Consider the following 25,578-nt stretch of genomic DNA (forward strand, 5'->3'; position numbering starts at 1 on the left):
TGGATAAGGTTTACAAATATTGTATAATAAAATAGTAACTAGTGGCGGAACCAATAGTGTATCAATTAGCATTAACCATTATTACAATTATAATTAAATAAAGTCTCCAAATATTGTTGTTCGTAATATTCCCTAAATCATTGCAGAAATTGTTCTGTGAGTGTTGTTGTTTAGTTAGTGAATATCTTCAAAATTATGAGCTTTTAATATTAAACTATTTTTTGTACATTTACATATACAGACTGATGTAATAATGACGCTTTCTCAGTCTCCGTCCACATGCCCCATACTTTTCATACAGAATCATATAGAATTTAATGAGATATTGGAACTTATTTCTCAATTTCCCTCCACCTGCTCCATACTATTTTTTCAGTGTCATGTAAGGTTTAATGATATTTCGGGATTTGTTTTTCAATCTCCTGCCAGATGCTCGATATTTTTTGCTGAGGTTTTTGGTCGGTGACTCCGTTCATTTTCTCTCTGTTTCCAGTGTGTGTTTGGTTATATTTATTAATCTCCACCAATAACAAATGCTGGTTCACTGACAGGGAAACGTTATCTCACTGTTATCAGATACTTTGTGAGTTTAACGAAATATATTTCTGTGGTTAAATTTATTATTTTATAAAACTGATTGGATACTAAAATCCTGTTTTGTAGATAATTTAAAGAACATTTTCTGCAAATCATAGAACGGAGAATAAAGCATGAAATGAATCTCACTCCCTGAATCATTTTCACAAATCGCCTGCTGATCAAATTCAATCTGAAATAAACAGTCATATTTTATTCAAATGTGTCATTCATTGGGATCGTGTGAAGTGAATATTGAAATGCTTTATGCAATTCGAAGAATTCTCATTTAAAACATATTTTGGGTTGATTCATTTTAAATTCCATCAACTACAAATAGGGAAACTTTACCCATTTCTGTCAATGTCATTCTATTCAGATGTAAGAATATTTTACATCTGAATAGCACTTATTTTAAATTCCCAGCTGAGTCTTGAGTAAAATTTAGTTTTTAAACAGAAACCAAGACACTACCGCAGCAGTTTTGTTTTGTTTTGTCCCCCTTGGCTCCTGCACAGACAGAGCAGACTGGAGTTAAAATTCTAATCGGATTATTTATACAAAGCCTGCTAGAAGTAGAGCGCATTCACTGTTAGAATAGAGTGTATCAGAGTCTGGGGTGTAAGTGAACTCACTGAGTTTAGAACACCAGTCAAAGCTGCACTTACTGCCGACTGAACCCACATACACATTTCTGTCACAAATATTTCTCACCAGAAGTGCTGTCTGACCCCGTGTGTTTCAGTGAACTGAACTATTTTAAATAGTTTATTCAGTATTAGAACGTTGGAGAATTAATTTCAATATTGTTAAATACTAACTAGACGTGGAACCAATATTGTTTCAATTTGCATTAATTAACAGTATAATCATTGTTAAGTTTACCCTCCAAAAAATGTTACTGAAATTTCCAAACTCTCTGGGATTGTGCATATTGTTGTTTAGTCAGTGATGATCTTCAAAATTATGAACTTTTATCTGAAATTAATCATTCTATTTCATATATTTATATGTAGTGTTTAATGAGATTTCGGGACTGGTTTCTCAATCTCCTTCCTACTGCTCGATACCTTTTGCTGAGTTTGTCGGTCGATTACTTCAGTCATTTTCTCGCTGCTTCCAGTGTGTGTTTAGTTATATTTATTAATCTCCTTCTTTAACAAAATCTGGTTTACTGACAGGGAAACCTTCTCGCACTGTTATCAGATACATTTTACATTTAAAGAAATATGTTACCGTGATTCATTTTATTTGATATAATAAAACTGATTGGAACATAAAATTCTGTTTTGTAGATTTAAAGAACATTTTCTGCAAATCATAGAACGGAGAAAAAACATGAAATGTACATCACTCCCTGAATCATTTTCACAAATCGCGTGCTGATCAAATTCAATTGACAGATAATGGGCATATTAATGTCATTCATTGGGATCGTATGAAGTGAATATTGCAATGTGTTATTTAATTTGTACAATTTTAATTTAATATATATTTTGGGTTGTTCATTGATTTGAAAGTTCCATCAACTTCAAATTGCAAACAATTGTTCAACTCTGTCTGTGTCAATAAACAGGTGTATTATATATTGCATCTGATTAACACTTACTTTAATTTTCAGAGGAGATTTGTGCCAAATTTAGATTTAAAATCGAAATCGAGCACAAATTCCACACCAGTTTGCTTTATTTTGTTCCCTGCGGCTCCCGTATAGACAGAGCAGACTGGAGTTGATATTCCAGTGGGGTTTAAAACCGAGCCTATTGGAAGCAGAGCGCATTCACTGTTAGAATAGAATGTATCGGAGTCTGGGGTGTAAGTGAACTCTCTGAGTGTAGAACACCAGTCAAAGCTGCACCTACTGCCGACTGAACACACACACACATTTCTGTCACAGATATTTCTCACTAGAAGTGCTGTCTGACCGCATGTGATACAGAGAATTGACCTATTTTTTAAAAGATAATTTGTTCAGCGTTGGAGTGTTGGACAAGGACTATATATATTGTAAAGTTAGATATTAACTAGAGGTGAAACCTATATTGCTTCAGTTAGTAATCATTATTAATTGAGCTCTTTTCAAGTACACTCGTCAAAAATGATGCTATTGAAATATCCTAAACCTCCCTAGGATTTGCTGTATGAGTTTTTTTGTTTAGTTAGTGAGGATCGTCTGAGCTATGAGCTTTTTATATTAAATTAAGCTTTCTATTTCATACATTTGGATGAACAATGTCAAGTAATAATTAATGTTTCTCAGTCTCTTTCCAAATGATCCATAACTTTTCTACAGAATCATGTAGTGTTTAATGAGATAACGGGATATATTTCTCAATCTCCTTCCACATGTCCCATACTTTATATGCTGTGTCATGTTTTGTTTAATGAGTTATAGGGACTTGTTTCTTATTATTCCTCCAATTGCTCCATAGATTTATAAAGTGTCATGTAGTATTTAATGAGATAGCGGGATTGTTTCTCTATCTCATTCCACATGTCCCATGCTCTGGTAGCTTTGTGTAACAAATCCTGATTTTGTTTGTATATTTAACTGCGGCAGATAGCGATCAGAGCACTTTGTCCTGTTCTTGTCAATATTCGATGCGTCTTTGTTGATTTTCTAACCATGGTAACTTATATCCAGGCACTAGTTAAGGGCTATGGAGATATTTTGTTAGAAATTACTCTTTGCGCTGTTAATGCTCAGAGTCGGGATTGTTTGGTGTGAGCTCCCTCTGGTGTTTTACTGGAGGTTTTAACGTGCAATTAAAGATTTTCAATTCATTTGCTTCATAAACCCAACGGGAACTCATTTAATTGTGAATGTTGTTCAAGTTGGACTTGATATAGTTTAATATAAAATAATTTTTTGTAATTCTCGACACACCTGATAATCTGACAGGAGAAGAACTTTCATATAAACGCTGTGTATTGACTCTATTTTGTAGTCTCACAATCATCAATTCTAACAGAAGCGTTGAGTTTTTAAAGTTTTTGAGTAAATACAGAAAGATTATTCCCACTAGTCTGTCAATGGATAACAATAAATGATGAATGTGCAGGACAGGAGAGTGTTGTTCAGGACTGCTGAGGCTCTCCTGGAGTGGAAGCTTGTAATGCTCTGTCAACTTTTCAGAACCCGGACTTGAACGAGACCAGAGAGATTCTGTTTGGAAACTGCTCTCAATCAAGAATCCTTGACAAACGCAGCTGAGGACAAGAATCGGTGTCACGTTGTCTGTAATATATAACCTAGGGAATAAAAAGAGACCAGGTGATCTGGAGGGCAAAAAATCATCAGCGGGATGGGGAGCAGGTCAACACACTGTCTCTAGTATATAACTTATAGAATAGAAAGAGACCTGGAGAACCGTGGGACACAATTTCATCAGGGGGGCTGGGAGCAGGTCAACGCACTCTCTCTAGTATATAACATTTAGAATAGAAAGAGACCTGGAGATCTGTGGGACACAGTATCATCAGGGGGGCTGGGAGCAGGTCAACACACTGTCTCTATTATATAACATTTAGAATAGAAAGAGACCTGGAGATCTGTGGGACACAATATCATCAGGGGGATTGAGAGCAGGTCAACACACTGTCTCTAGTATATAACATTTAGAATAGAAAGAGACCTGGAGATCTGTGGGACACAGTATCATCAGGGGGGCTGGGAGCAGGTCAACATATTGGCTGCATTTTAAAAAGGAGCAAAGATTAACCAGTAAATGAGAGGACCATTAACCGAACATCATTAACGGGTAAAATGATGGACCAATCGGCAAGGACAGGTTACAAGAGAATTCGCTCAGCTGGAACCTATTGAGGAACAGCTAGCACAGAGATAGGAGGTGTGAACCCGTCTAACCAATGGTTCATTTTGATTTGTTTCAGAAACTTCCAATTACAACTTTATGGAAGCTTTGACGTTTCCACATGGAAAACATTGAATTAAACTTAAAGGCTCTGAAACTCATCACACAATAAGATAATCTATAATTTAATTTAAATTATACTAATATTCCATCCTGAACTTTGCATGGGAATCCTATACTTCGCTACTTAAAGTCACTGTGAGAGCGCCTTCAAATTCGGCTGCACCCAAAAGTTTGTCACCATCCCCCTCATAATTCATGATGACATGCAAGGCATTACACTGACCAATGGATCCAACACAAACCCAATTCATGTATGGATCGGTATCAAGCAAGGCTGTGTTATGGCAACAACGTTCTTCTCAATCTTCCTTGCGGCAATGCTCCATCTCACCCTCAGTAAGTACCCTGCTGGAGTGGAGCTAATCTACAGAACAAACGGGAAACTGTTCAACCTCCGTCACCTCTAGTCCAGATCCAAAGTTGACCCATCCCCTGTCATTGAGTTACAGTATGCAGACGATGCTTGCGTCTGCGCACACTTGGAGGTCGACCTCCAAACCATTGTGAACACCTTCATGGAAGCTTACGAGAGCATTGACCTTACACTAAACATCCATAAGACAAAGGTCCTCTACCAAGCTGCCCCCGCCACACAGTACTGCTCCCCGATTATCAAAATCGATGACGAGGCCTTGGACAATGTGGAACACTTTCTATACCTCGGAAGCCTACTGTCAACAAAGGCAGATGTCGATAACAAAGTCCAGCACTGCCAGTGTGCCAGCGCCGCCTTCAGTCGCCTGAGGAAGTGAGTGTTTGAAGACCGGGACCTCAAACACAGCACCAAGCTCATGGTCTACAGAGCAGTAGTGATACCCGCCTTCCTGTAAGCTTCAGAGACATGCACCATGTACAGGAGGCACCTCAAATCCCTGGAGAGATAAAACCAACGCTGCCTCCGCAAGGTCCTGCCAATCCATTGGCAGCATAGACACACCAAAGTCAGTGTTCTCGCTCAGGCTAACATCCCCAGCATCGAAGCTTTGACCATGCTTGAACAGCTCTGATGGATGGGCCACATCGTCCGCATGCCTGATACGAAACTCCCAAAGCAAGTGCTCTACTCGAAGCTCCGACACGGCAAGAGCGCCCCAGGACACCCTCAAAGCCTCCTTGAAAAAGTGCAACATCTCCACTGACAATTGGGAATCCCTGGCACAAGACCGCACAAAGTGGAGGAGAAGCATTCGGGAAATCGCCGAACACCTCGAGTCTCTTTGCCAGGAGCAAACAGAAGCGAAGCACAAGCAGTGGAAGGAGCGCACGTCAACCCGAGAACTCCACCCACCTGCCCCTTCAACCATCGTCGGCCCCACCTATGACAGAGACTGTAGGTCCATAATTGGACGAAGCAGTCACCTGAGAACTCATTTTTAGTGCGGAACCAAGTCATCCTCAGTTCCGAGGGATTACCTAATATGAAGATGAAGAGCACTGCAGCTGTTAAAAGAGCTGCAATGCTCATCATCACCACCGCCTGCTCAGGGCAACTACACACGGGCAAAAAATTGTCAGAGCACCGTCACCAGTAACTTTCAGGGCTAAGGGGAAAGGGCAGGGGGCAGGGACTAATTGGATCGCATTTCAAAGAGCCAGCACAGGCAGGATGGGCCGAAAGTCCTCCATCTGTGCTGTGTCATTCTATGATTCTACGAGGAGCAGGTCCATCACCACCGCCTTCTCTGGGCACCTAAACACTGGTAATACATGGGGCCCGAGCACTGTCACCACAAGGAGAGAGTGTGCCCAGGTGTCAGTGTGTGTTTGTGTGAAAACAATTCTCGATAAACTGTTGGCACTTTACAAATGTCAGCTTGCTACATAGATTGTATTTGAGGTTTTATAAGTAATGAAGAACAGATGAAATCACAGGCCCCGTTTCAGATTTTCACAACGAGACTGGAATTGTTACCCCACAGTTCGTTGTATGTGTGCGTTTTCTTTCTGACATTTTTATTAATTTCTTGCCCCAGCGAACTATAATTCTCAATGTCTCATTTCAGGCAGACCTGGGAACAGTCAGGCTGACCCGTCAGGTAATCGCTTTTCATTTTTACTTTATCTGGTATCTCTCTGCTCTGATCCATCCCATTGAATATTAAGGCTGGGTGACAATCTCAGCGTCTTTTCGATCACCGATTAACCAGCTCCTCCTGTGTCCATCGGACGGGAAGATTGTTTCCCGTGGACTGTTACTAAAGATCTTTAATTCCAGCTGAGAGGCGGCTGCTCCCTTCATGCAGAGCGACAATAAACGGGGCCCTGAAGGGCAGAGTGTGAAGGGCCGGCTCCACTGACACTGCTGCCGGTCCCACAGCAGCTCTCACTTTCCACCTCACCAATCAGTGCTGACATTAGGATCACATGACCATCCAGCCCCGCCTCTTCCTCTATTGTCTCCGGGGATTGGGGGGAATTTCTTCCAATCCTCACTGGGGCTGAGCTCGCACTACCTTGGCCAATCGGTACTGATCATGATGGACAGCTGACCATTGCAGCCACGCCTTTTTCTCAACCTCTGGAGGCTGGAATATATTCTGAGCCAATCGCCACCCCGACCCCGTGGAAGCCGCTCTGCTGCTGGGAACTTCCCGCTGACTCCCGGTTCCCTGCTCGTTTACACCGTTAATTAGTATTTTCCTCTCCCTTTTGCCATGTTTCATATTTACTCTGGGTTTTATTCGGGGTCTGGGCACAGCCTGATGTTCCCACTGATTCCTCACATGGTCCCTCTTGCCTGGTGAATGGGGGCGGTCCGTGCGCTGGGAGACTGTGGGTTTAATACGCTCTAACCGCTTGATGTTATTTCTGATATTTTACAGAGACGGTGAAGCTGAGACTGGTGAATGGGGGCAGTCTGTGCGCTGGGAGACTGGAGATTCACTACAGGGGACAGTGGGGGACTGTGTATGGTGGTCTCTGGGACCTATGGGACGCCGCTGTTGTGTGCCAGGAGCTGGGCTGTGGGGCCGCGCTGTCAAGACCGGGCGGGGCTCACTTTGGGGAAGGGTCCGGACCCATTGTGACGTGGAATGTTCACTGCGGCGGGACCGAGGCCACTCTGCGGAAGTGTGATTTGGCTCAATGGGGTCACTATTCCTTGTCACACTCCTGGGATGCCGGCGTCATCTGCGCAGGTAAAAATCTTTCTTCTGTCTCTCATCTCCCACCGCCTCTGATCATTTACGGAAGAAAGCGGAAGTAAAATAAACAGCGTCTGTCCATCCCCGGAAAGCGAGAGATTATAATTCCAGTATTCCCTGGTTATTATTAAATTTATATTATTAATATTAGGATTACTGTTTGTGTTAAATTATATTACTTACCTATATATATAAATCGGTACATCTGTCTGTCTGTCTGTCTGTCTGTCATTCTGTCATTCTGTCTGTCATTCTGTCTGTCATCGCCTGTGCGTCTGTCGGGCTATGCGCTCGAAAGTTACAGGGCGTACCTACGCGTGCGTTACCTCCAAAGAAAGCTTACGCTTCCGAGACGGTTTTAAGCGTATTTACGTTTCGGCCGGGCTAAAATCGCGCCCGCGGTATCTGAAAAACCTTCAACGTTCCGCTCATTAGCAACTCATTATCTGCTCATTAGCGACAGAGTGACCTCGAGGTCGACCAATCGTACGGCGGCTTGCTGCCGCGTGTGGCCGGGCCCTCCTACGGTCGAGTGACGGGACGATTGACCAATCCTACGCTTTGGTCACCTGACGGTCGATCAATCGGTGCGTGTGTGGGCGGGCCTTTTCGTTCTGAACCGAGGTGAGTAGCTGCCATCTTGCTTCCATTCTTTTTCCTGCTTTCTGCGTCTTTGTTTTCAAATATACATTTCCAGCAAAATAAAATTCAATTTATTAAATTCTTTTAAAATAAATCACTCATTTGTAAATATTTTGTCTCACCTGAAGATTCTTTTTCCTACCTTTGCCCGTTTTTTTATTAGGCCTGAAAGCCTGGGCCTTTCTTGCCCAGCCAGGCCCGAGCTAGGTAACTGGGCTGCTGCTAAGCTCCTTACCACACAGCCCCCCCCCCGTGTCACGTTACCCGGGGCAACGGCGTCAGCCACGAGGGTCAGGGTGCGCGCGCAGCAGGAGCAGGTGAGACTCTGTTCCGCGCTCGGCTCGGGTGGGGAGGGGGGTGCGGGGCTCTCGAGAGTGCGGATCGGGTTACCCCGGCAACGGGAGTGCGGGCCGGCTGGGGCTTGGAGAGCGCGGCTCTCGGCCGGGGGGGGGCGGGGCTTGGAGAGCGCGGCTCTCCGGTGGGGTGGGGCTTGGAGAGCGCGGCTCTCGGCCGGGGGGGCGGGGCTTGGAGAGCGCGGCTCTCGGCCGGGGGGGCGGGGCTTGGAGAGCGCGGCTCTCGGCCGGGGGGCCGGGGCTTGGAGAGCGTGGCACTCGGCCGGGGGGGCGGGGCTTGGAGAGCGCGGCTCTCGGCCAGGGGGGGGGGCTCGGAGAGCGCGGCTCTCGGCCGGGGGGGGGCGGGGCTCGGAGAGCGCGGCTCTCGGCAGTGCGGGGCGGCGCGGCAGGGTTACCCCGGCAATCGGGCGTGGCTGTGCCTGTCTCTCAGCCTCAAGCCCTCCCTTCCTCCCGCCCCCCCCCGCCCTCCCTCCCCCCTCCCTTCCCCCCCGTCCCCCTTCCCCCCCGCCCCCGTCCCCCTTCCCTTGCCCCCCGCCCTCCCTTCCCCAAGCCCCCACTTCCCCCCCGCCCTCCCTTCCGCCCCTCCCTTCCCCCCCGCCCTCCCTTTCCCCCCCGCCCTCCCTTCCCCCCACCCGCGCTCTCTCTCTACCCCCCAGTCGCTCTCTCTCTACCCCCCAGTGGCTCTCTCTCTTCCCCCCCCCGTCACGCTCTCTCTCTCTCTCTCTCTCTCTCCCCCCCACCCCAGTCGCTCTCTCTCTCTCTCTTCCAACAACAACATGCCCTCGAAAAAGCCTCGGCACCACCGGGCACTTCAGCTAGTCTATATATATTAAAGGATACGTCTGTCTGTCTGTCTGTCTGTCCTTCGGTGTGTCTGTCCGGCTATACACTATAAAGTTATAGAGCATACCTACACGTGCGTTACATCAAAAGAAAGCTTACGATTCCAGAACGGTCGTAAGGGTATTTATGTTTCGGCGAGAAAAAAATTGCACCCGCGGTATCCAAAAAACTTTCAAAATTCCTCTCATTAGCATCTCATTATCCGCTCATTAGCATCGAGTGACGTCGAGGTCGACTAATCGTACGGTCGAGCGACCCGACGGTCCACCAATCACTGCGTGGTGTGGGCGGGCCCTCTTAGAGTCGAGTGACGGGACGATTGACCAAACCTACGCTTCGGTGACCTGACTGTCGACCAATCGGTGCGTGTGTGGGCGGGCCTTATCGTTCTGAACTGAGGTGAGTCGCCACCATCGTGATTCCAAACTTTTCATTTCTTTTTCCCGCTTTCTGCGTCTATAAAAAAAAAATTGCTTTTGAAACACATATTGTTTTTTAAAAAAGTTAATTACTTTCTAATCTTTTATCTAATCTCTTTAATTTTCCTACCTTTCCCCGTTTTTGTAGGTAGCCCTCGAAGCCTGGGTGTCTGTTGCCAGCCATGCTGGACGCTAGGCAATTGTTTTGTGGCAAGCTCCCAACACCCCTCACCCCCCACCCCCCCGCCCCCCCCCCCACTGGGCCTGATTTCGAATCAGTGGCCAGCCATCTTGGTAAAGGCTGGCTGGGCTCACTGCAAGCTCCTGGCGCTTCATTCGGGGTGGGTGGGCGGGGCTCGGGAGGGGAGGGGGAGCGCAGAGGGTTAGTCCGGCAACCGGGCCCGGCCAGCCGCAATCGGCCGTCTCAAGCTGCCTGGCCCGGCCTCAGGAGGGCGGGGCTCGGGCTGACCGGGGCGCTGCGCTCGGCATGTCAGTGTGTGGGGCGGCACGGAGCTCAGTGGAGCCATCGCCAGCAGAGGGGAGAGCCCCACTCCCTCTCCCCATCCCCCCCTTTCCCCCCCTTTCCCCCCTCCCCCCTTTCCCACATTTCCCCCCTCTCCCATCCCATTTTCCCCCTTTCCCCCCCCTTTCCACACCTCTCCGCCCCCTTTCCACACCTCTCCCCCCTTTCCCCCTCACCCCTTCCCACCCCTCCCCCCTTTCCCCCTACCCCCATTTCCTCCCCCTCCCACCCCTTTCCACCCTCCCCCATTCCCCTCCTCCACCCCATTTCCCCCAACTCCCCTCCCCTTTCCCAACCCCTCCCCCAATTTCCCCCCTCCCCCGTTTCCCCCTCTCCCCCTCTCCCCTCCCCTTTCCCCCTCCCCTTTCCCCCCGATACTTTCCCCCCTTCCCCTCCCCTTTCTCCCCTCCCCTTTGCCCCCTTCCCGCCCTCCCCTCCCCTTTCCCCCCTTCCCCCCAGTCGCGCTCTCTCTTCCCCCCAGTCGCGCTCTCTCTTCCCCCCAGTCGTGCTCTCTCTTCCCCCCAGTCGCGCTCTCTCTTCCCCCCAGTCGCTCTCTCTCTTCCCCCCATCAGTCTCTCTTCCCCCGAGTCGCTGTCTCTCTTCCCCGCAGTCGCTCTCTCTCTTCCCCCAGTCACTCTCTCTCTTCCCCCCGTCGCTCTCTCTCTTCCCCCTGTCGCTCTCTCTCTTCCCCCCAGTCGCTCTCTCTCTTCCCCCCAGTCGCTCTCTCTCTTCCCCCCAGTCGCTCGCTCTCTTCCCCCCCCAGTCGCTCTCTCTCTTCCCCCCAGTCGCTCTCTCTCTTCCCCCCAGTCGCTCTCTCTCTCCCCCCAGTCGCTCTCTCTCTTCCCCCCAGGCGCTCTCTCTCTTCCCCCCAGGCGCTCTCTCTCTTCCCCCCAGTCGCTCTCTCTCTTCCCCCCAGTCGCTCTCTCTCTTCCCCCCAGTCGCTCTCTCTCTTCCCCCCAGTCGCGCTCTCTCTTCCCCCCAGTCGCTCTCTCTCTTCCCCCCAGTCGCTCTCTCTCTTCCCCCCAGTCGCTCTCTCTCTTCCCCCCAGTCGCTCTCTCTCTTTCTTCCCCCCAGTCACTCTCTCTCTCTTCCCCCCCAGTCGCTCTCTGTCTTCCCCCCAGTCGCTCTCTGTCTTCCCCCCAGTCGCTCTCTGTCTTCGCCCCAGTCGCTCTCTGTCTTCGCCCCAATGGCTCTCTCTCTTCGCCCCTGTCGCTCTCTCTCTTCACCCCAGTCGCTCTCTCTCTTCCCCCCAGTCGCTCTCTCTCTTCCCCCCAGTCGCTCTCACTCTTCCCCCCAGTCGCTCTCTCTCTTCCCCCCAGTCGTTCTCTCTCTTCCCCCCCAGTCGCTCTCTCTCTCAATACCAACAACAACATGCCCTCTCAAAAGCCTCGGCACCGCCGGGCATCTATATATATAAAAGGATAGATCTGTCTGTCTGTCTGTCTGTCCTTCGGTGTGTCTGTCCAGCTATACACTCTAAAGTTATAGAGCATACCGACACGTGCGTTCCATCAAAAGATAGCTTACGATTCCGATACGGTCATAAGCGTATTTACTTTTCGGCGAGAAAGAAATTGCAGCCGCTGTATCAAAAAAAGTCCAAATTCCGCTCATTAGCATCTCATTATCCACTCATTAGCATAGAGTGACATTAAGGTCGACCAATCGTACGGTCGAGCGACCCGATGGTCGACCAATCGCTGTGTGGCGGGGGTGGTTTCGTCGCGCATGCGGGCGGGCCCTCCTAGAGTCGAGTGACAGGACGATTGACCAATCCTATGCTTCGGTGACCTGATGGTCGACCAATCGGTGCGTGTGTGGGCAGGCCTTATCCTTCTGAACCGAGGTGAGCCGCCACCGTCTTGATTCCAAACTTTACATTTCTTTTTCCCGCTTTCTGCGTCTATTAAAAAAAAAGTTGCTTTTTCAGAATTCATTAGACTCGGGAACAGTGCCGATGGATTGGAGGGTAGCTAACGTTACCCCACTATTCAAAAAGGGGGGTAGGGAAAAAGCAGGTAATTACAGACCTGTAAGCCTTACATCAGTTGTGGGCAAAATGCTGGAGTCCATCATTAAGGATGAAATAGCGGAGCACTTAGCAAATGGGGACAGGATAGGACAGAGTCAACATGGATTTACAAAGGGTAAATCGTGCTTGACTAATCTATTGGAATTTTTTGAGGGAGTAACTGGTAGAATAGATGGGGGAGAGCCAGTAGATGTGGTGTACCTGGACTTCCAAAAGGCCTTCGATAAGGTCCCACATAAAAGATTAGCATGGAAAATTGAGGCTCATGGGATAAAGGGGAAAGTTTTGGCGTGGATAGGGAACTGGCTGTCAGATAGAAAACAGAGAGTTGGAATAAACGGCTCATTTTCTGAATGGCAGGCAGTAACAAGTGGGGTACCACAGGGATCTGTCCTGGGCCCCCAGCTGTTCACAATTTACATTAATGACCTGGATCAGGGAGTCGGATGCAGCATTTCCAAATTTGCAGACGACACTAAACTAGGAGGGGGGGTGGGCTCAGAGGAAGAGACCAGGAAGCTCCAGAGCGATTTGGACAGACTGGGCGATTGGGCGGATAAATGGCAGATGCACTATAATGTGGACAAGTGCGAAGTTATCCACCTTGGGTGCAGGAACGGGAGGGCAAATTATTATTTAAATGGCAATAGATTGGGAGAGGGGGAAGTACAGAGAGACCTGGGTGTTCTTGTACACCAGTCACTGAAGGCGAGCATGCAGGTGCAACAGGCGGTCAAGAAGGCAAACGGTATGCTGGCCTTCATAGCAAAATGGTTAGAATACAGGAACAGGGATACCTTGCTGCAGCTGTACAGGGCACTGGTGAGACCACACCTCGAGTACTGTGTACAGTTTTGGTCGCCTCATCTGAGGAAGGATGTTCTTGCCATGGAGGGGGTGCAGCGGCGATTCACCAGGCTGATACCAGGAATGGCGGGAATGACCTATGAGGAGAGACTATGTAGTTTAGGGATGTACACACTGGAGTTTAGAAGATTGAGAGGGGACCTCATAGAAGTGTATAAAATTCTGACAGGTCTAGACAGACTGGATGCAGAAGGAATGTTTCCCTTGGCGGGTGAGAACAGAACTAGAGGACATAATTTAAGGATAAGGGCTAAACCATTTAGGACAGAGATGAGGGGGAATTTCTTCACTCAGAGAGTGGTGAACCTGTGGAACTCATTGCCACAGAGGGCAGTGTACGCCAGCTCATTAAATATATTTAAGAGGGAATTAGATATATTTCTACGGGCAAAAGGGGTTAAGGGTTACGGAGAGAAGGCGGGGACGGGATACTGAATTAAAGGATCAGCCATGATCTCATCGAATGGCGGAGCAGGCACGAAGGGCCGAATGGCCTACTCCTGCTCCTATCTTCTATGTATCTATGTATCTATGTAAAACAAATATTTTTTTTATTTAAAGTTAATTACTTTCTAAATCTTTTATCTAATCTCATTAATTTTCCTACCTTTCCCAGTTTTTGCAGGTAGGCCTCGAAGCCTGGGCGTCTGTTGCCAGCCATGCTGGACCCGAGGCAATTGTATTGTGGCAAGCTCCTCCCACCCATCACCCCCCCCCCCCGCTGGGCCCGATTCCGAACCAGCGGCCAGCCATCTTGGTAAAGGCTGGCTGGGCTCACTGCAAACTCCTGGCGCTTCATTCGGGGGGGGGCGGGGCTCGGGAGGGGAGGCGGAGTGGAGAGGGATACCCTGGCAACCGGGCTCGCCACCCGCAATCGGCCATCTCAAGCCGCTCAGGCCCAGGCCCGGTCCCGGAGATCGGGAGGCGGAGAGGGGAGGAGGGTTACCAAGGCAACCGGGCCCGGCCAGCGGCAATTGGCCATCTCAAGCCGCCTGGCCCAGCCTCGGGAGGGCGGGGCTTGGGCTGACCGGGGCGCTGCGCTCGACATGTCAGTGCGTGGGGTGGCACGGAGCTCAGCGGAGCCATCGCCGGAAGAGCGGAGACGGTCTGCTGGCTCCCCCCTCACTTTCGCCCCCCCGCCTTGCCCCACCTCCCCCACCCCTCCCCTCCTCTCCCCCTCACCCCCTCCCCTCCCCCTCCCCCTCTCCCCCTCCCCTCCTCTCCCCCTCCCATCCCCCTCCCCCCGCTACGCCCCTCTCCCTCCCCCCTCCCCACTCCCCCTCCCCTCCCCCCCGCCTTCTCCCCCTCCACCCCTTCCCCCCTCCCCCTTCACCCCGCCCGCTCCCCTTCCCTACCCTCCCATCCCCTTTCCCCCTCCCCTCCCTTCCCCCGCCTCCCCTCCCCTTCCCCTGCCCCCCTCCCCTCCTTTTCCCCCCTCCCCTTCCCCCCTCCCCTTCCCCCCTCCCCTTTCTCCCCCCCTCCACCCTCACCCCTCCCCTCCCCTCTTCCACCCCTGCCACCCTCCCCATTCCTCCCTCCCCCTCCCCTTCCCCTCCCCCTCCCCCCTCCTTCTCCCCCTCCCCACCCCCTCCCCTTTCCCCTCCCTCCACCCCTCCCCCCTTCCCCCCTCCCCTCCCCCCTTCCCCCTCCCCTCCCCCCTTCCCCCATTCCCTCCCCTTTCCCCCCTCCCCTTTCCCCCATCCCCTCCCCTTTCCCCCCTCCCCTTCCCCCCTTCCCCCCATTACCCCCTTTCCCCCCTTCCTTCCCCCCAGTCGCGCTCTCTCTTTCCCCCAATCGAGCTCTCTCTTTCCCCCAGTCGCGCTCTCTTTCCCCCAGTCGCTCTCTCTCTTCCCCCCAGTCGCTCTCTCTCTTCCCACCAGTCTCTCTCTCTCTCTTCCCCCCAATCGCTCTCTCTCTTCCCCCCAGCCGCTCTCTCTCTTCCCCCCAGTCGCGCTCTCTCTTCCCCCCAGTCGCTCACTCTCTTCGCCCCAGTCGCTCTCTCTCTTCCCCCCAGTCACTCTCTCTCTCTCTTCCAACAACAACATGCCCTCAAAAGACCCTCGGCACTGCTGGGCACTTCAGCTAAACACCCCCACCGGGAACAGTAAATACCTGACACTCGGCACATTTACAATGCAGACATAACAAGTTTCCATTGAGATTTGCCCCAAAGCCGCAGTGATTGAGCTGACCGGCTGGAAATGTCACAATCTCAATCCAACTCTCCATTCTCAACCCAACAGCCGCTACCGGGCATGCGCCGTGAGCCCGGCTGTGCACCTGCGCTAATCGCTTGTTGTGCGATCTGATATTTTCCACAGACTGTGAATCTGAGACTGGGGAGGGAGGTTTCTCAGCCTCGGGGAGCCTGGGCAATGGGTCCGCGGTTACTGTGGGCAGCACGGGAGGAACTACACTGTAAGACCCCACAGCTGCCTGAATTTACTATTTTGACACTTAGATAGATAATGAAACGGCAATAAGGACAGAATCTTAGAGAAGATCAGTAAACGGTTCCAATAAATACACACCATCCCATGGAACTGCTGGTAAAAGAGTGGAGAATTCTCCTGCAAGCCTTGCCCATATCTCACGCCCCGTCACTGTTAACACAGATGTATTATCTATTTACTCCATTTGCCGGTCGTGGCATCATGCTGTGCTCAACATGTCCCTGAAAAATGCCGGTATAGAGACTGGTGAATGGATGTTAATTTCCCAGAAGGATTATATTAGAACAATTCACCCAACAAGTAAGTACACAGAGGTGTACAGGACCGGGAATACCTGGATATCTGGAGCTTCTGCTGCTCCTGGATATTTCCCAGCCCTCGGTCCGTTTTTCTTCAGGTCTTTATCCATGTCATTCTTGAATTTGCCGAATCTGATTACTGCATATCTCGCGATTCAGTTTAAGTCCTCCCACTACTCAGCACTCTGAAAGATCCGTCCGTGTGAGTGAGCTAAACGCCTCACCAGCCCACAATAATTAGACACTTCCTCTATTTTGTGACCGAAACATTTGATTTAATTTCATCAACATTTCACTGTCTTAGTGCCGATAATGTTGCCGTCCCTGGATTAAATTTTCAACGTTCAAATGAAAACCAGCGGATAGATGGGACTATCTAAAAACATTCATAATATACACGGCGATAAGACAGGAATTGATAACAACAACATTTCCCCTCACATGTTGACACAATGAAGCCAGTGTTTAAGGTTTGTCTCACCTGACTAAATAAACAGGACAATCGGATTATTGATGAGATTACAGAAACTCTCACCACATTTTAATATAAAGCGCCTTAAATTGCTCACTGTTTATTTCAATATAATTGGCAGGAAGTGCCAAGCCCAGACTGGTGAATGGGAGCAGTCCCTGTGCGGGGAGACTAGAGATTTACGGGACTGGAACCTGGAGCACAGTTTGCGGTGATGGGACCTGGTTCTTACCGAATGCGGAAGCTGTTTGTAACGAGCTGGGCTGTGGCTCTGCAGCAGCAGCGCCGCTTGATGCTCACTTTCGAGAAGGATCAGGGCCTGTTATTGGTCCGCCTGGCTGCGGACACGAGCGGGATGTTGGAGTAATCTGTTCAGGTACAAACTGATTGTTATGGAAACATACGGGTTACCAACAAGTAGTGTGCGGCCGCCTCGAGTCGATAGCGAAAGATTAGAAATATTCTCATCTCGATAAACGGGAGCGGGGGGGAGGGGAAACTTAAACAGCGTTTAGTTTTACATTTCTTCACTTTCAGTTGAAAAGACAGAATGTTCTACACATGGCCGTTATAATTCACTGCTAACATTGGCTGATTTGTCCAATCATAAGTTAGTTGCTATTTTTCAATCCTATTACCTTGACGGGACACTACAGATAGGTCAGTGAACCGCGACTCTTAGACGGAATGTTCAATTTCCTCCCACGTGCAGCTAAAATGTCTTGATCAGTGCAGAGAATAGGGCAGTTTCACAGAGCTGAGAAGGGGTCGGCATTTGATCCCCCTGCTGCTGAGCGGGCCCTCACTGCACCTGCTATTGTTTGTGCCGGCACTGCACCTTGTGCCCAGCGGTCTCAGTGCCTTTAATAAAGTTCCTGTTGTGTGGACTTTCCTTATATCTCCTGTTGAGTGGTTTTCACTGCACCAGCTATTGACTGGGGTTTCCCTGCACCAGCTATTGACTGGGTTTTCCCTGCACAAGCTGTTGACTGGGTTTTCACTGTACCAGCTATTGACTGGGGTTTCCCTGCACGAGCTATTGACAGGGTTTTCCCTGCACCAGCTGTTGACTGGGTTTTCACTGCACCAGCTATTGACTGGGTTTTCCCTGCACAAGCTGTTGACTGGGTTTTCACTGTACCAGCTATTGACTGGGGTTTCCCTGCACGAGCTATTGACTGGGTTTTCCCTGCACCAGCTGTTGACTGGATTTTCACTGCACCAGCTATTGACTGGGGTTTCCCTGCACCAGCTATTGACTGGGTTTACCCTGCACCAGCTGTTGTCTGGGCTTTCACTGCACCAGCTGTGGAGTGGGTTTCCACTGCTCCAGCTGTTGACTCGGCTTTCCCTGCACAAGCTGTTGACTGGGCTTTCACTGCACCAGCTGTTGACTGGGTTTTCCCTGCACCAGCTGTTAACTGGGTTTTCACTGCTCCAGTTGTTGACTGGGTTTTCACTGCACCAGATGTTTACTGGGTTGTCACTGCTCCAGCTGTTGACTGGGTTGTCACTGCTCCAGCTGTTGACTGGGTTTTCACTGCTCCAGCTGTTGACTGGGTTTTCACTGCACCAGCTGTGGAGTGGGTTTCCACTGCTCCAGCTGTTGACTCGGCTTTCCCTGCACAAGCTGTTGACTGGGCTTTCACTGCACCAGATATTGACTGGGTTTTCCCTGCACCAGCTGTTAACTGGGTTTTCACTGCTCCAGTTGTTGACTGGGTTTTCACTGCACCAGATGTTTACTGGGTTGTCACTGCTCCAGCTGTTGACTGGGTTGTCACTGCTCCAGCTGTTGACTGGGTTTTCACTGCTCCAGCTGTTGACTGGGTTTTCACTGCTCCAGATGTTGACTGGGTTTTCACTGCAACATCTATTGACTGGGTTTTCACTGCACCAGCTATTGACTGGGTTTGCACTGCTCCAGCTGTTGTCTGGGTTTTCACTGCTGCAGCTAGTGACTGGGTTTCCACTGCTCCAGATATTGACTGAGTTTTCACTGCTCCAGCTAGTAACTGGGTGAGCACTGCTCCAGCTGTTGACTGGGTTTTCACTGCTCCAGCTATTGACTGGGTTTTCACTGCTCCAGCTATTGACTGGGTTTTCACTGCTCCAGCTATTGACTGGGTTTTCACTGCTCCAGATATTGACTGGGTTTTCACTGCTCCAGCTGCTGACTGGGTTTTCACTGCTTCAGCTGTTGAGTGGGCAGTCACTGTTCGAGTGACAATTGTGGTCTTACCTCACCCTTTAATTAAAACGATAAAGTTAGAAATCACAGTAAGAATAATACAAATATGTTCTGCTTTTAACAATCTGTGGGGAAGCGATAATAAACGAGGGCTAGAAATTAATTATAGCTCAGGAGTTGGCGGTGGCATTAGCAAAGTTGGAGAATTAGCGGCAGGCACTAATGCTTTGGACTGCATGCAAAATTCGTGCTCTCTGTTCAAAGAAATGATTGGAGTCCTAAGTCAAGTCTTAAAACCCAAGCTCATTGGCGTTACATTCAAAGGGTGGGCTGTGCCTGGCAAGGTGACTAGAGTCGGGGACCTGCTCAATGGCGGAGGAGCGGGATGGATGGTGCGGTGCCTGTCTTGGGCCAACGTCCGGCTCGCGTTCAAGGCAATCAAGTCGGTGAAAGTGGCACTGGGCCCCGGCTCCACTAGGTGTATCGAGGCGGCTCGGGCACGTGGGGCGATCCCGTCTGAGCTTTCCCCCATTCGGACAGAATTCCTATTCGGCACCCAGCCCCGAAACTCCCCTCGGGAACCGGCACCTCACAACTTGAGCCATCTCGAGGAAATACAATCCATGCCTTTTCATTCCGCACAGAGGTGTTTCCTGTACGGGCTGCTCCTGCACACTCTCCACATTGCCATCTTCGCCTGACGTCCGGACATGCCTTGGCATGCTGTCTTGCCTGCTGGTGGAGGCGGAGGTCCCCAATGGAGGGCTCTCTACGCGGGAGTCCTCCCTTGTTCTATCAGGGACTTGGCCTGGAGGGTGTTGCACGGAGCAGTCCCCTGCAATTTGGTTTTAAATAGGTTCACGGACTCCCAGGCTGCCTGCATTTTCTGCGGCCTGGACGAGTCAATATTTCATGTTTACACGGAATGTGAGAGGTTGCAGCCCCTCTTTCATTACCTGAAGGGGCTGCTCCTCGATTTTTGTTTGCACTTCTGTCCCACGTTCTTGATCTACGGTCAGCTGGTGCGAAGTGGAGCAGGCAGGTTGGAGGACCTCCTCGTGGGTCTGCTCCTGGGCCTGGCTAAAAAAGCCATCAATTCGTCCAGGCAGCGGCCGGTCGAGGGGGTCGATCAGCCCGATTGCCTGCCTCTCTTCCGTGGCCATGTTTGCGCCAAGGTGGCCTTGGATATGGAGCACGCGGTGTCCGCCGGCAAGCTTGAGTACATCCATGACCGGTGGGCACCGTGGGGACTGGAGTGCATATTATATTCGGACAACACAATTTTAATTTGGTTTGTTAAGGTTTATTTAAAGTTTGATTAATTTACAGGCAATTTGTTTTTGGTCCAATCAAAAGAGTACACTCAAAGAGTGGGCATTGACTGGCAAGGTGACCAGAGTCGGGGACCTGCTCGATGGCAGAGGAGCGGGCAGGATGGCACTGGAGGAGCTGACGCGGCACCTGTCTTGGGCCAACGGCCGGCTCGTGGTCAAAGCCATCGAGTCGGTGAAAGTGGCACTGGGCCCCGGCTCCACTAGGTGTATCGAGTTGGCTCAAGCACGTGGGCTGATCCCGTCCGAGCTTTCCCCCGTTTGGACAGAATTCCTCATCGGCGCCCGGCCCTGAATCTCCCCTCGGGAACCGGCCGCCTCACAACTTGAGCCATCAGGAGGAAATACCCTCCGTGCCTTTTCATTCTGCACGGAGGTGTTTCCTGTATGGGCTGCTCCTGCACACTCTCCACTTTGCCATCTTCGCCTACCGTATAGACACGCCTTGTCATGCCATCTTGCAGTCCGGCGGAGGCGGAGGCCCCAAATGGAGGGCTCTCTATGCGGGAGTCCTCCCTTGTTCAATCGGGGACTTGGCCTGGAGGGTGTTGCACGGAGCAGTCCCGTGCAATATGGTTTTCAATAGGTTCATGGACTCCCAGGCTGCCTGCATTTTCTGCGGCCTGGAAGAATCCGTGTTTTATGTCTATGCAGAATTTGAGATGTTGCAGCCCGTCTTTCCCTACTTGAAGGGGCTGCTCCTCGATTTTTGGCTGCACTTCAGTTCCACGCTCTTGATCTACTGTCACCCGGCGCAGAGGGGAGCGGGCAGGTTGGAGGACCTCCTCGTGGGACTGTTCCTGGGCCTGGCTAAAAAAGCCATCATTTGGTCCAGGCAGCGGGCGGTCGAGGGGGTCTTTCAGCCAGATTGCCTGCCTCTCTTCCACGGCCATGTTTGCGCCTGGGTGGCCCTGGAGATGGAGCATGCGGTGTCCACCGGCACACTTGAGTACATCCGCGACCGGTGGGCGCTGCAGAGACTGGAGTGCGTTACCAAACCGGACAACACAATTTTAATTTAAGTTGTTAAGGTTCATTTAAAATTTTATTAGTTACAGTTTATTTGTTTAAGCACCTAATCCAAAAGAGTACACTCAAAGGGTGGGCTGTGCCTGGAAATGTGACTAGAGTCGGGGACCTGCTCGATGGCGGAGGAGCGGGCTAATGGCGCCACAGGAGCTGGCGCTGCGCCTGTCTTGGGCCAACGTCTGGCTCACAGTCAAAGCCATCGAGTCGGTGAAAGTGGCACTGGGCCCCGACTCCACTGGGTGTATCGAGGTGGCTCAAGCACATGGGGCAATCCCGTCCAAGCTTTCCCACATTCAGATGGAATTCCTCATCGGCGCCTGGCCGCGAAAGTCCCCTTGGGAACCGGCGCCTCACAACTTGAGCCGTCTCGAGGAAATATCCTCCGTGCCTTTTCATTCCGCACGGAGGTGTTCCCTGTATGGGCTGCTCCTGCACACTCTCCACTTTGCCATCTTTGCCTGCCATCCAGACACGCCTTGGTGTGCCATCTTGCCATCCGGCGGAGGCTGAGGCACCCAATGGAGGGCTCCGTATGCGGGAGTCCTCCCTTGTTCAATCGGGGACTTGGCCTGGAGGGTGTTGCACGAAGCAGTCCCGTGCAATATGGTTTTAAATAGGTTCATGGACTCCCAGGCTGCCTGCATTTTCTGCAGCCTGGAGGAGTCCGTGTTTCATGTCTATGCAGAATGTGAGAGGTTGCAGCCCCTCTTTCACTACTTGAAGAGGCTGCTCCTCGATTTTTGGCTGCACTTCAGTCCCACGCTCTTGATCTTTGGTCACCCGGTTTGGAGGGGAACGGGCAGGTCAGAGGACCTCCTCATAGGACTGCTCCTGGGCCTGGCCAAAAAAGCCATCAATTGGTGCAGGCAGCGGGCGGTCAAGGGGATTGTTCGGCCCAATTGCCTGCCACTCTTCCGCGTCCATGTTCGCGCCCGGGTGGCCCTGGAGATGGAGCACACAGTGTCCACCGGCACGCTTGAGGCTTTTCGCGACCGGTGGGCGGTGTGGGGACTGGAGTGCATTATCAATTTGAAGAACCAAATTTTATTTTGATTTGTTAAGTTTTCACAGAATCAGAGAATCACAGAAACCCCACAGTGCAGATAGAGGCCATTTCGGCCCATCGAGCCTGCACCGACACATATCCCACCCGATCCCCGTAACCCCTACACCAACACATATCCCAGCCTATCCCCGTAACCCCACGTATTTAATCCCCCTAACACGAAGGGTCAATTTATCATAGCCAATCAACCTAACCCGCACATCTTTGGACTGTGGGAGGAAACCGGGGCACCCGGAGAAAACCCACGCAAACACGGGGAGAATGTGCAAACTCCACACAGACAGTCGCCCGAGGCCGGATTCGAACCCGGGTCCCTGGCGCTGTGTTATTTAAAGCTTTATTAATTTACAGTCAATTTGTTTAAGCACCCAATCAAAAGACTACACTCAAAGGGTTTACCAATACTGACTGCAGTCTAATCGCAAATCATCATTGTCACAGGCTATTTTCACTTCTTAAAGGGGAGGTTCATTGTTGCTGCAGCACCTCATTCTCAGCATTGCTGGCTGTGCAGCTGCCTCAGCATGCAGAAACAGAACAAGGAGAAGTAGCCAAAGGACTGAACCAGGTGTGCTCATGTCAGATCCATGTCCCAGGGAGAGAGCCGCAGTTTCTCCAATGAAGAATTGGAGGCATTGCTTTTTGCTGTGGAGAGACGGAGGCTGGTGCTCTGCCCAGAAAGTGGCAGGAGGCCCTCATCACAAGTCTTGCATACCATGTGGAGGGAGGTAGCGGAATACATCTTGGGCAGTACTGTGGTCCCCAGAATCGACACACAGTGGAGGAAGAAATTTAACTACCTCACTCGGGTGGTCAGAGTGAACAAATGCTTCAACAAATGCAACAGAGCGCCATCGATTCCATAATCTTCACACACTGCCCAAAGTATCGGCGCCGTTGTGGGGGGAGGGGGTGGCGGGTGGGTTGATGGCGAGATTTGCCCCACCGCGCTGGAATCGCTGTGGCTCACCCCAGGGATAATGCTCTAGCAGGAGGTGATAAGGTATAGAATTTCTCCCCCTATAATTTTCACCGGATAATACAGAGATTACCCAGCGAGTTGGATATTTGCACACCTGGGGAACGACCTGATTGCAATGATTTTTGAACCTTCCAGAATTTCAACATCACAACAGTGTCCTCCGGTCAATCCAAATACTCCAGAGGCAGACGTAAGTTTACTTTTGATTACATTTGCTCTCTTTTTATTAACTATTTCCTGCAACAATCTAAGACATTACAGCGGCTCTGTTCCTTTCTAATTCTGAAACAGCTGAACCAGTGAACACTACTCACCTCCTGAAGCCCAAAGATTACAAGTTTTCCACAGCCCAGATACTGCTTTCTGTGACAGGAGCAGCGACCAATGCCCAACATTATGAACATGACAATATTTGAACCATTACATATAATCACTGTAGGGTTCCTCTACATAATAAACATTCTGCCAAGGAATTACGGAAAAACTGCACCGTTAGAAAGAGCAGGGATAATCAGCAATGTTCAAATATGTTATTATTTTTAATACCCAATTCACTTCCAGTAAAAGCAGCAGTCGAATCCAGCAATGATTGATTAATTTATTATATTTAATCCCATCTCAAATTCCACTAAAAAATATTTTTAAACAATTGATACTGTTGTTATACCTCAAGAAAGGAATATTAAACACAGCAGAGTTTCATTATTTAGTTAATTTAACAGTCAATGTATAACCCGGAAAAGCAAAACACAACCACTGAAGCGCTTGATTTTTAAGTATATATGGATAGCTAGCTGGCTATAGAAGAGAAAACAGAGTAGGGGTTAACTGTAGTTACTCAGTTTGGCAAATGGTGGGAAGAGGCGTTCCACAAGGAGCGGTGCTGCGACTTCAGTTGTTCACCATTTACATTAATGATTTGGAATCGGGAGCACAATTTTAAATTTGCAGAGGACACAAAATTATGCGTTATCTTAATGTTGTATAGAACTTTTGTGAGACCACACTTGGAGTACTGAGAACATTTCTGATCTCCATATTATAAAAAGGATATAGAGGCACTGGAGAAGGTGTAAACAAGATATACTAGATTGATCCCAGAACTGAGAGGTTATATCTATCAAGAAAGATTGAATAGACTGGCGCTCTTTTCTGTAGGCAAGAGAAGACTGAGGGGTGACCTGATAGAGGTCTTCAAGATTATGAAAATGTTTGATAGGGTAGAGGTAGAGGAGATGATTCCACTTTATGACTAAGACCAGAACTAGAGGCTATAAAAATAAGATAGTCACTAATAAATCCAAAAGGGAATTGAGAACAAACTTATTTACCCAGAGAGTGGTGAGTATTTGGAACTCGTTACCACAGGGAGTACTTGAGGTGAATATCATAGATTCAGTCAAGCAGAAGCTACATTAGCGCAGGAGGGAGAAAGGAATAGAAGGATATGTTGATGGGGTGAGGTGAGGAGTGGTGGGAGGAGCCTATTGTGGAGCATAAACACTGGTATGGGCCTGTTGGGCCGAATGGCCTGTTTCTGTGCTGTAAATAATTTATAACTTTGTAAGTATATTGAATCATCCCGTCACAATCGGTTAATAGAGCAATAAAAAACTTGCATCATTTAATTATTCTGTAGAGTTTCTCTCCGATGTCTAAAGGGGCAGAATTAATTATTGTTTAATCAGTTATAGACAACCTCACATCCCAGGAAATGAGCAGTTTGGAATTGGCCGTTCATTATATACATCGGCCGATTTCACATTTCATTGACTTCAGTACAAAAGGAAAATCAGGCGAAGTGAAAATTTGCCTTTCAGTTCCATGTTGCCCGGATCACGCCATCGCCCAAAGTTAAAATGATTCCATGGTGATCTTTCTTGGTTTAAATCTGAGCATGTGCTTCATCAATTTCAGATAATGTTCATGGGACAGAAACAAACTGAACCATCTCTGACGAATTAATTCCAAGTTTGCAGATCCAATTTTTACATTTGTGCAATAATGTGAAATCGGCAACAGCAATTATGCTCCCCATTTTACGTGTCTCCGGATTTTTATTTCTATAGACATCAATGGATATAAAAATAAGGGGAGATGTAAAATGAGCTGCAGATTCACTATCACAGATTTATATCATCAAGCCAAGTCAATATTCCCCTAAATCACTGAAATTAGAATAGAGAAGTGTGTGTGAAGAAAAGAATGTTATTTCAACCGGGTTTCAGTCAGCCTAATACAAACTGACAATACTCCACCTGTTGGGAGTTGGACTTGATAAAAAGAAAGAAATTCCTGGATTTATATAGCGCCTTTCACGACCACTGGACGCTCCAAAGCGCTTTACATTTCAAGGTGGAGTAACTGTTGTAATGTGGGAAACGCGGCAGCCAGTTTGCGCCCAACGATGACCACGAAC

General features: G+C 49.5%; 1 pseudogene; it reads left to right on the top strand.

Moving 5' to 3' along the window:
• Positions 1-25,578, top strand: part of LOC147098136 (scavenger receptor cysteine-rich domain-containing protein DMBT1-like) — a 210,767-nt pseudogene that overhangs the window by 157,394 nt on the left and 27,795 nt on the right.

Source organism: Somniosus microcephalus, chromosome 30 (genome assembly GCF_052327205.1).
Source record: "Somniosus microcephalus isolate GS21.2 chromosome 30, FLI_Smic_1.0, whole genome shotgun sequence".
In the NCBI taxonomy this organism is placed as follows: domain Eukaryota; kingdom Metazoa; phylum Chordata; class Chondrichthyes; order Squaliformes; family Somniosidae; genus Somniosus; species Somniosus microcephalus.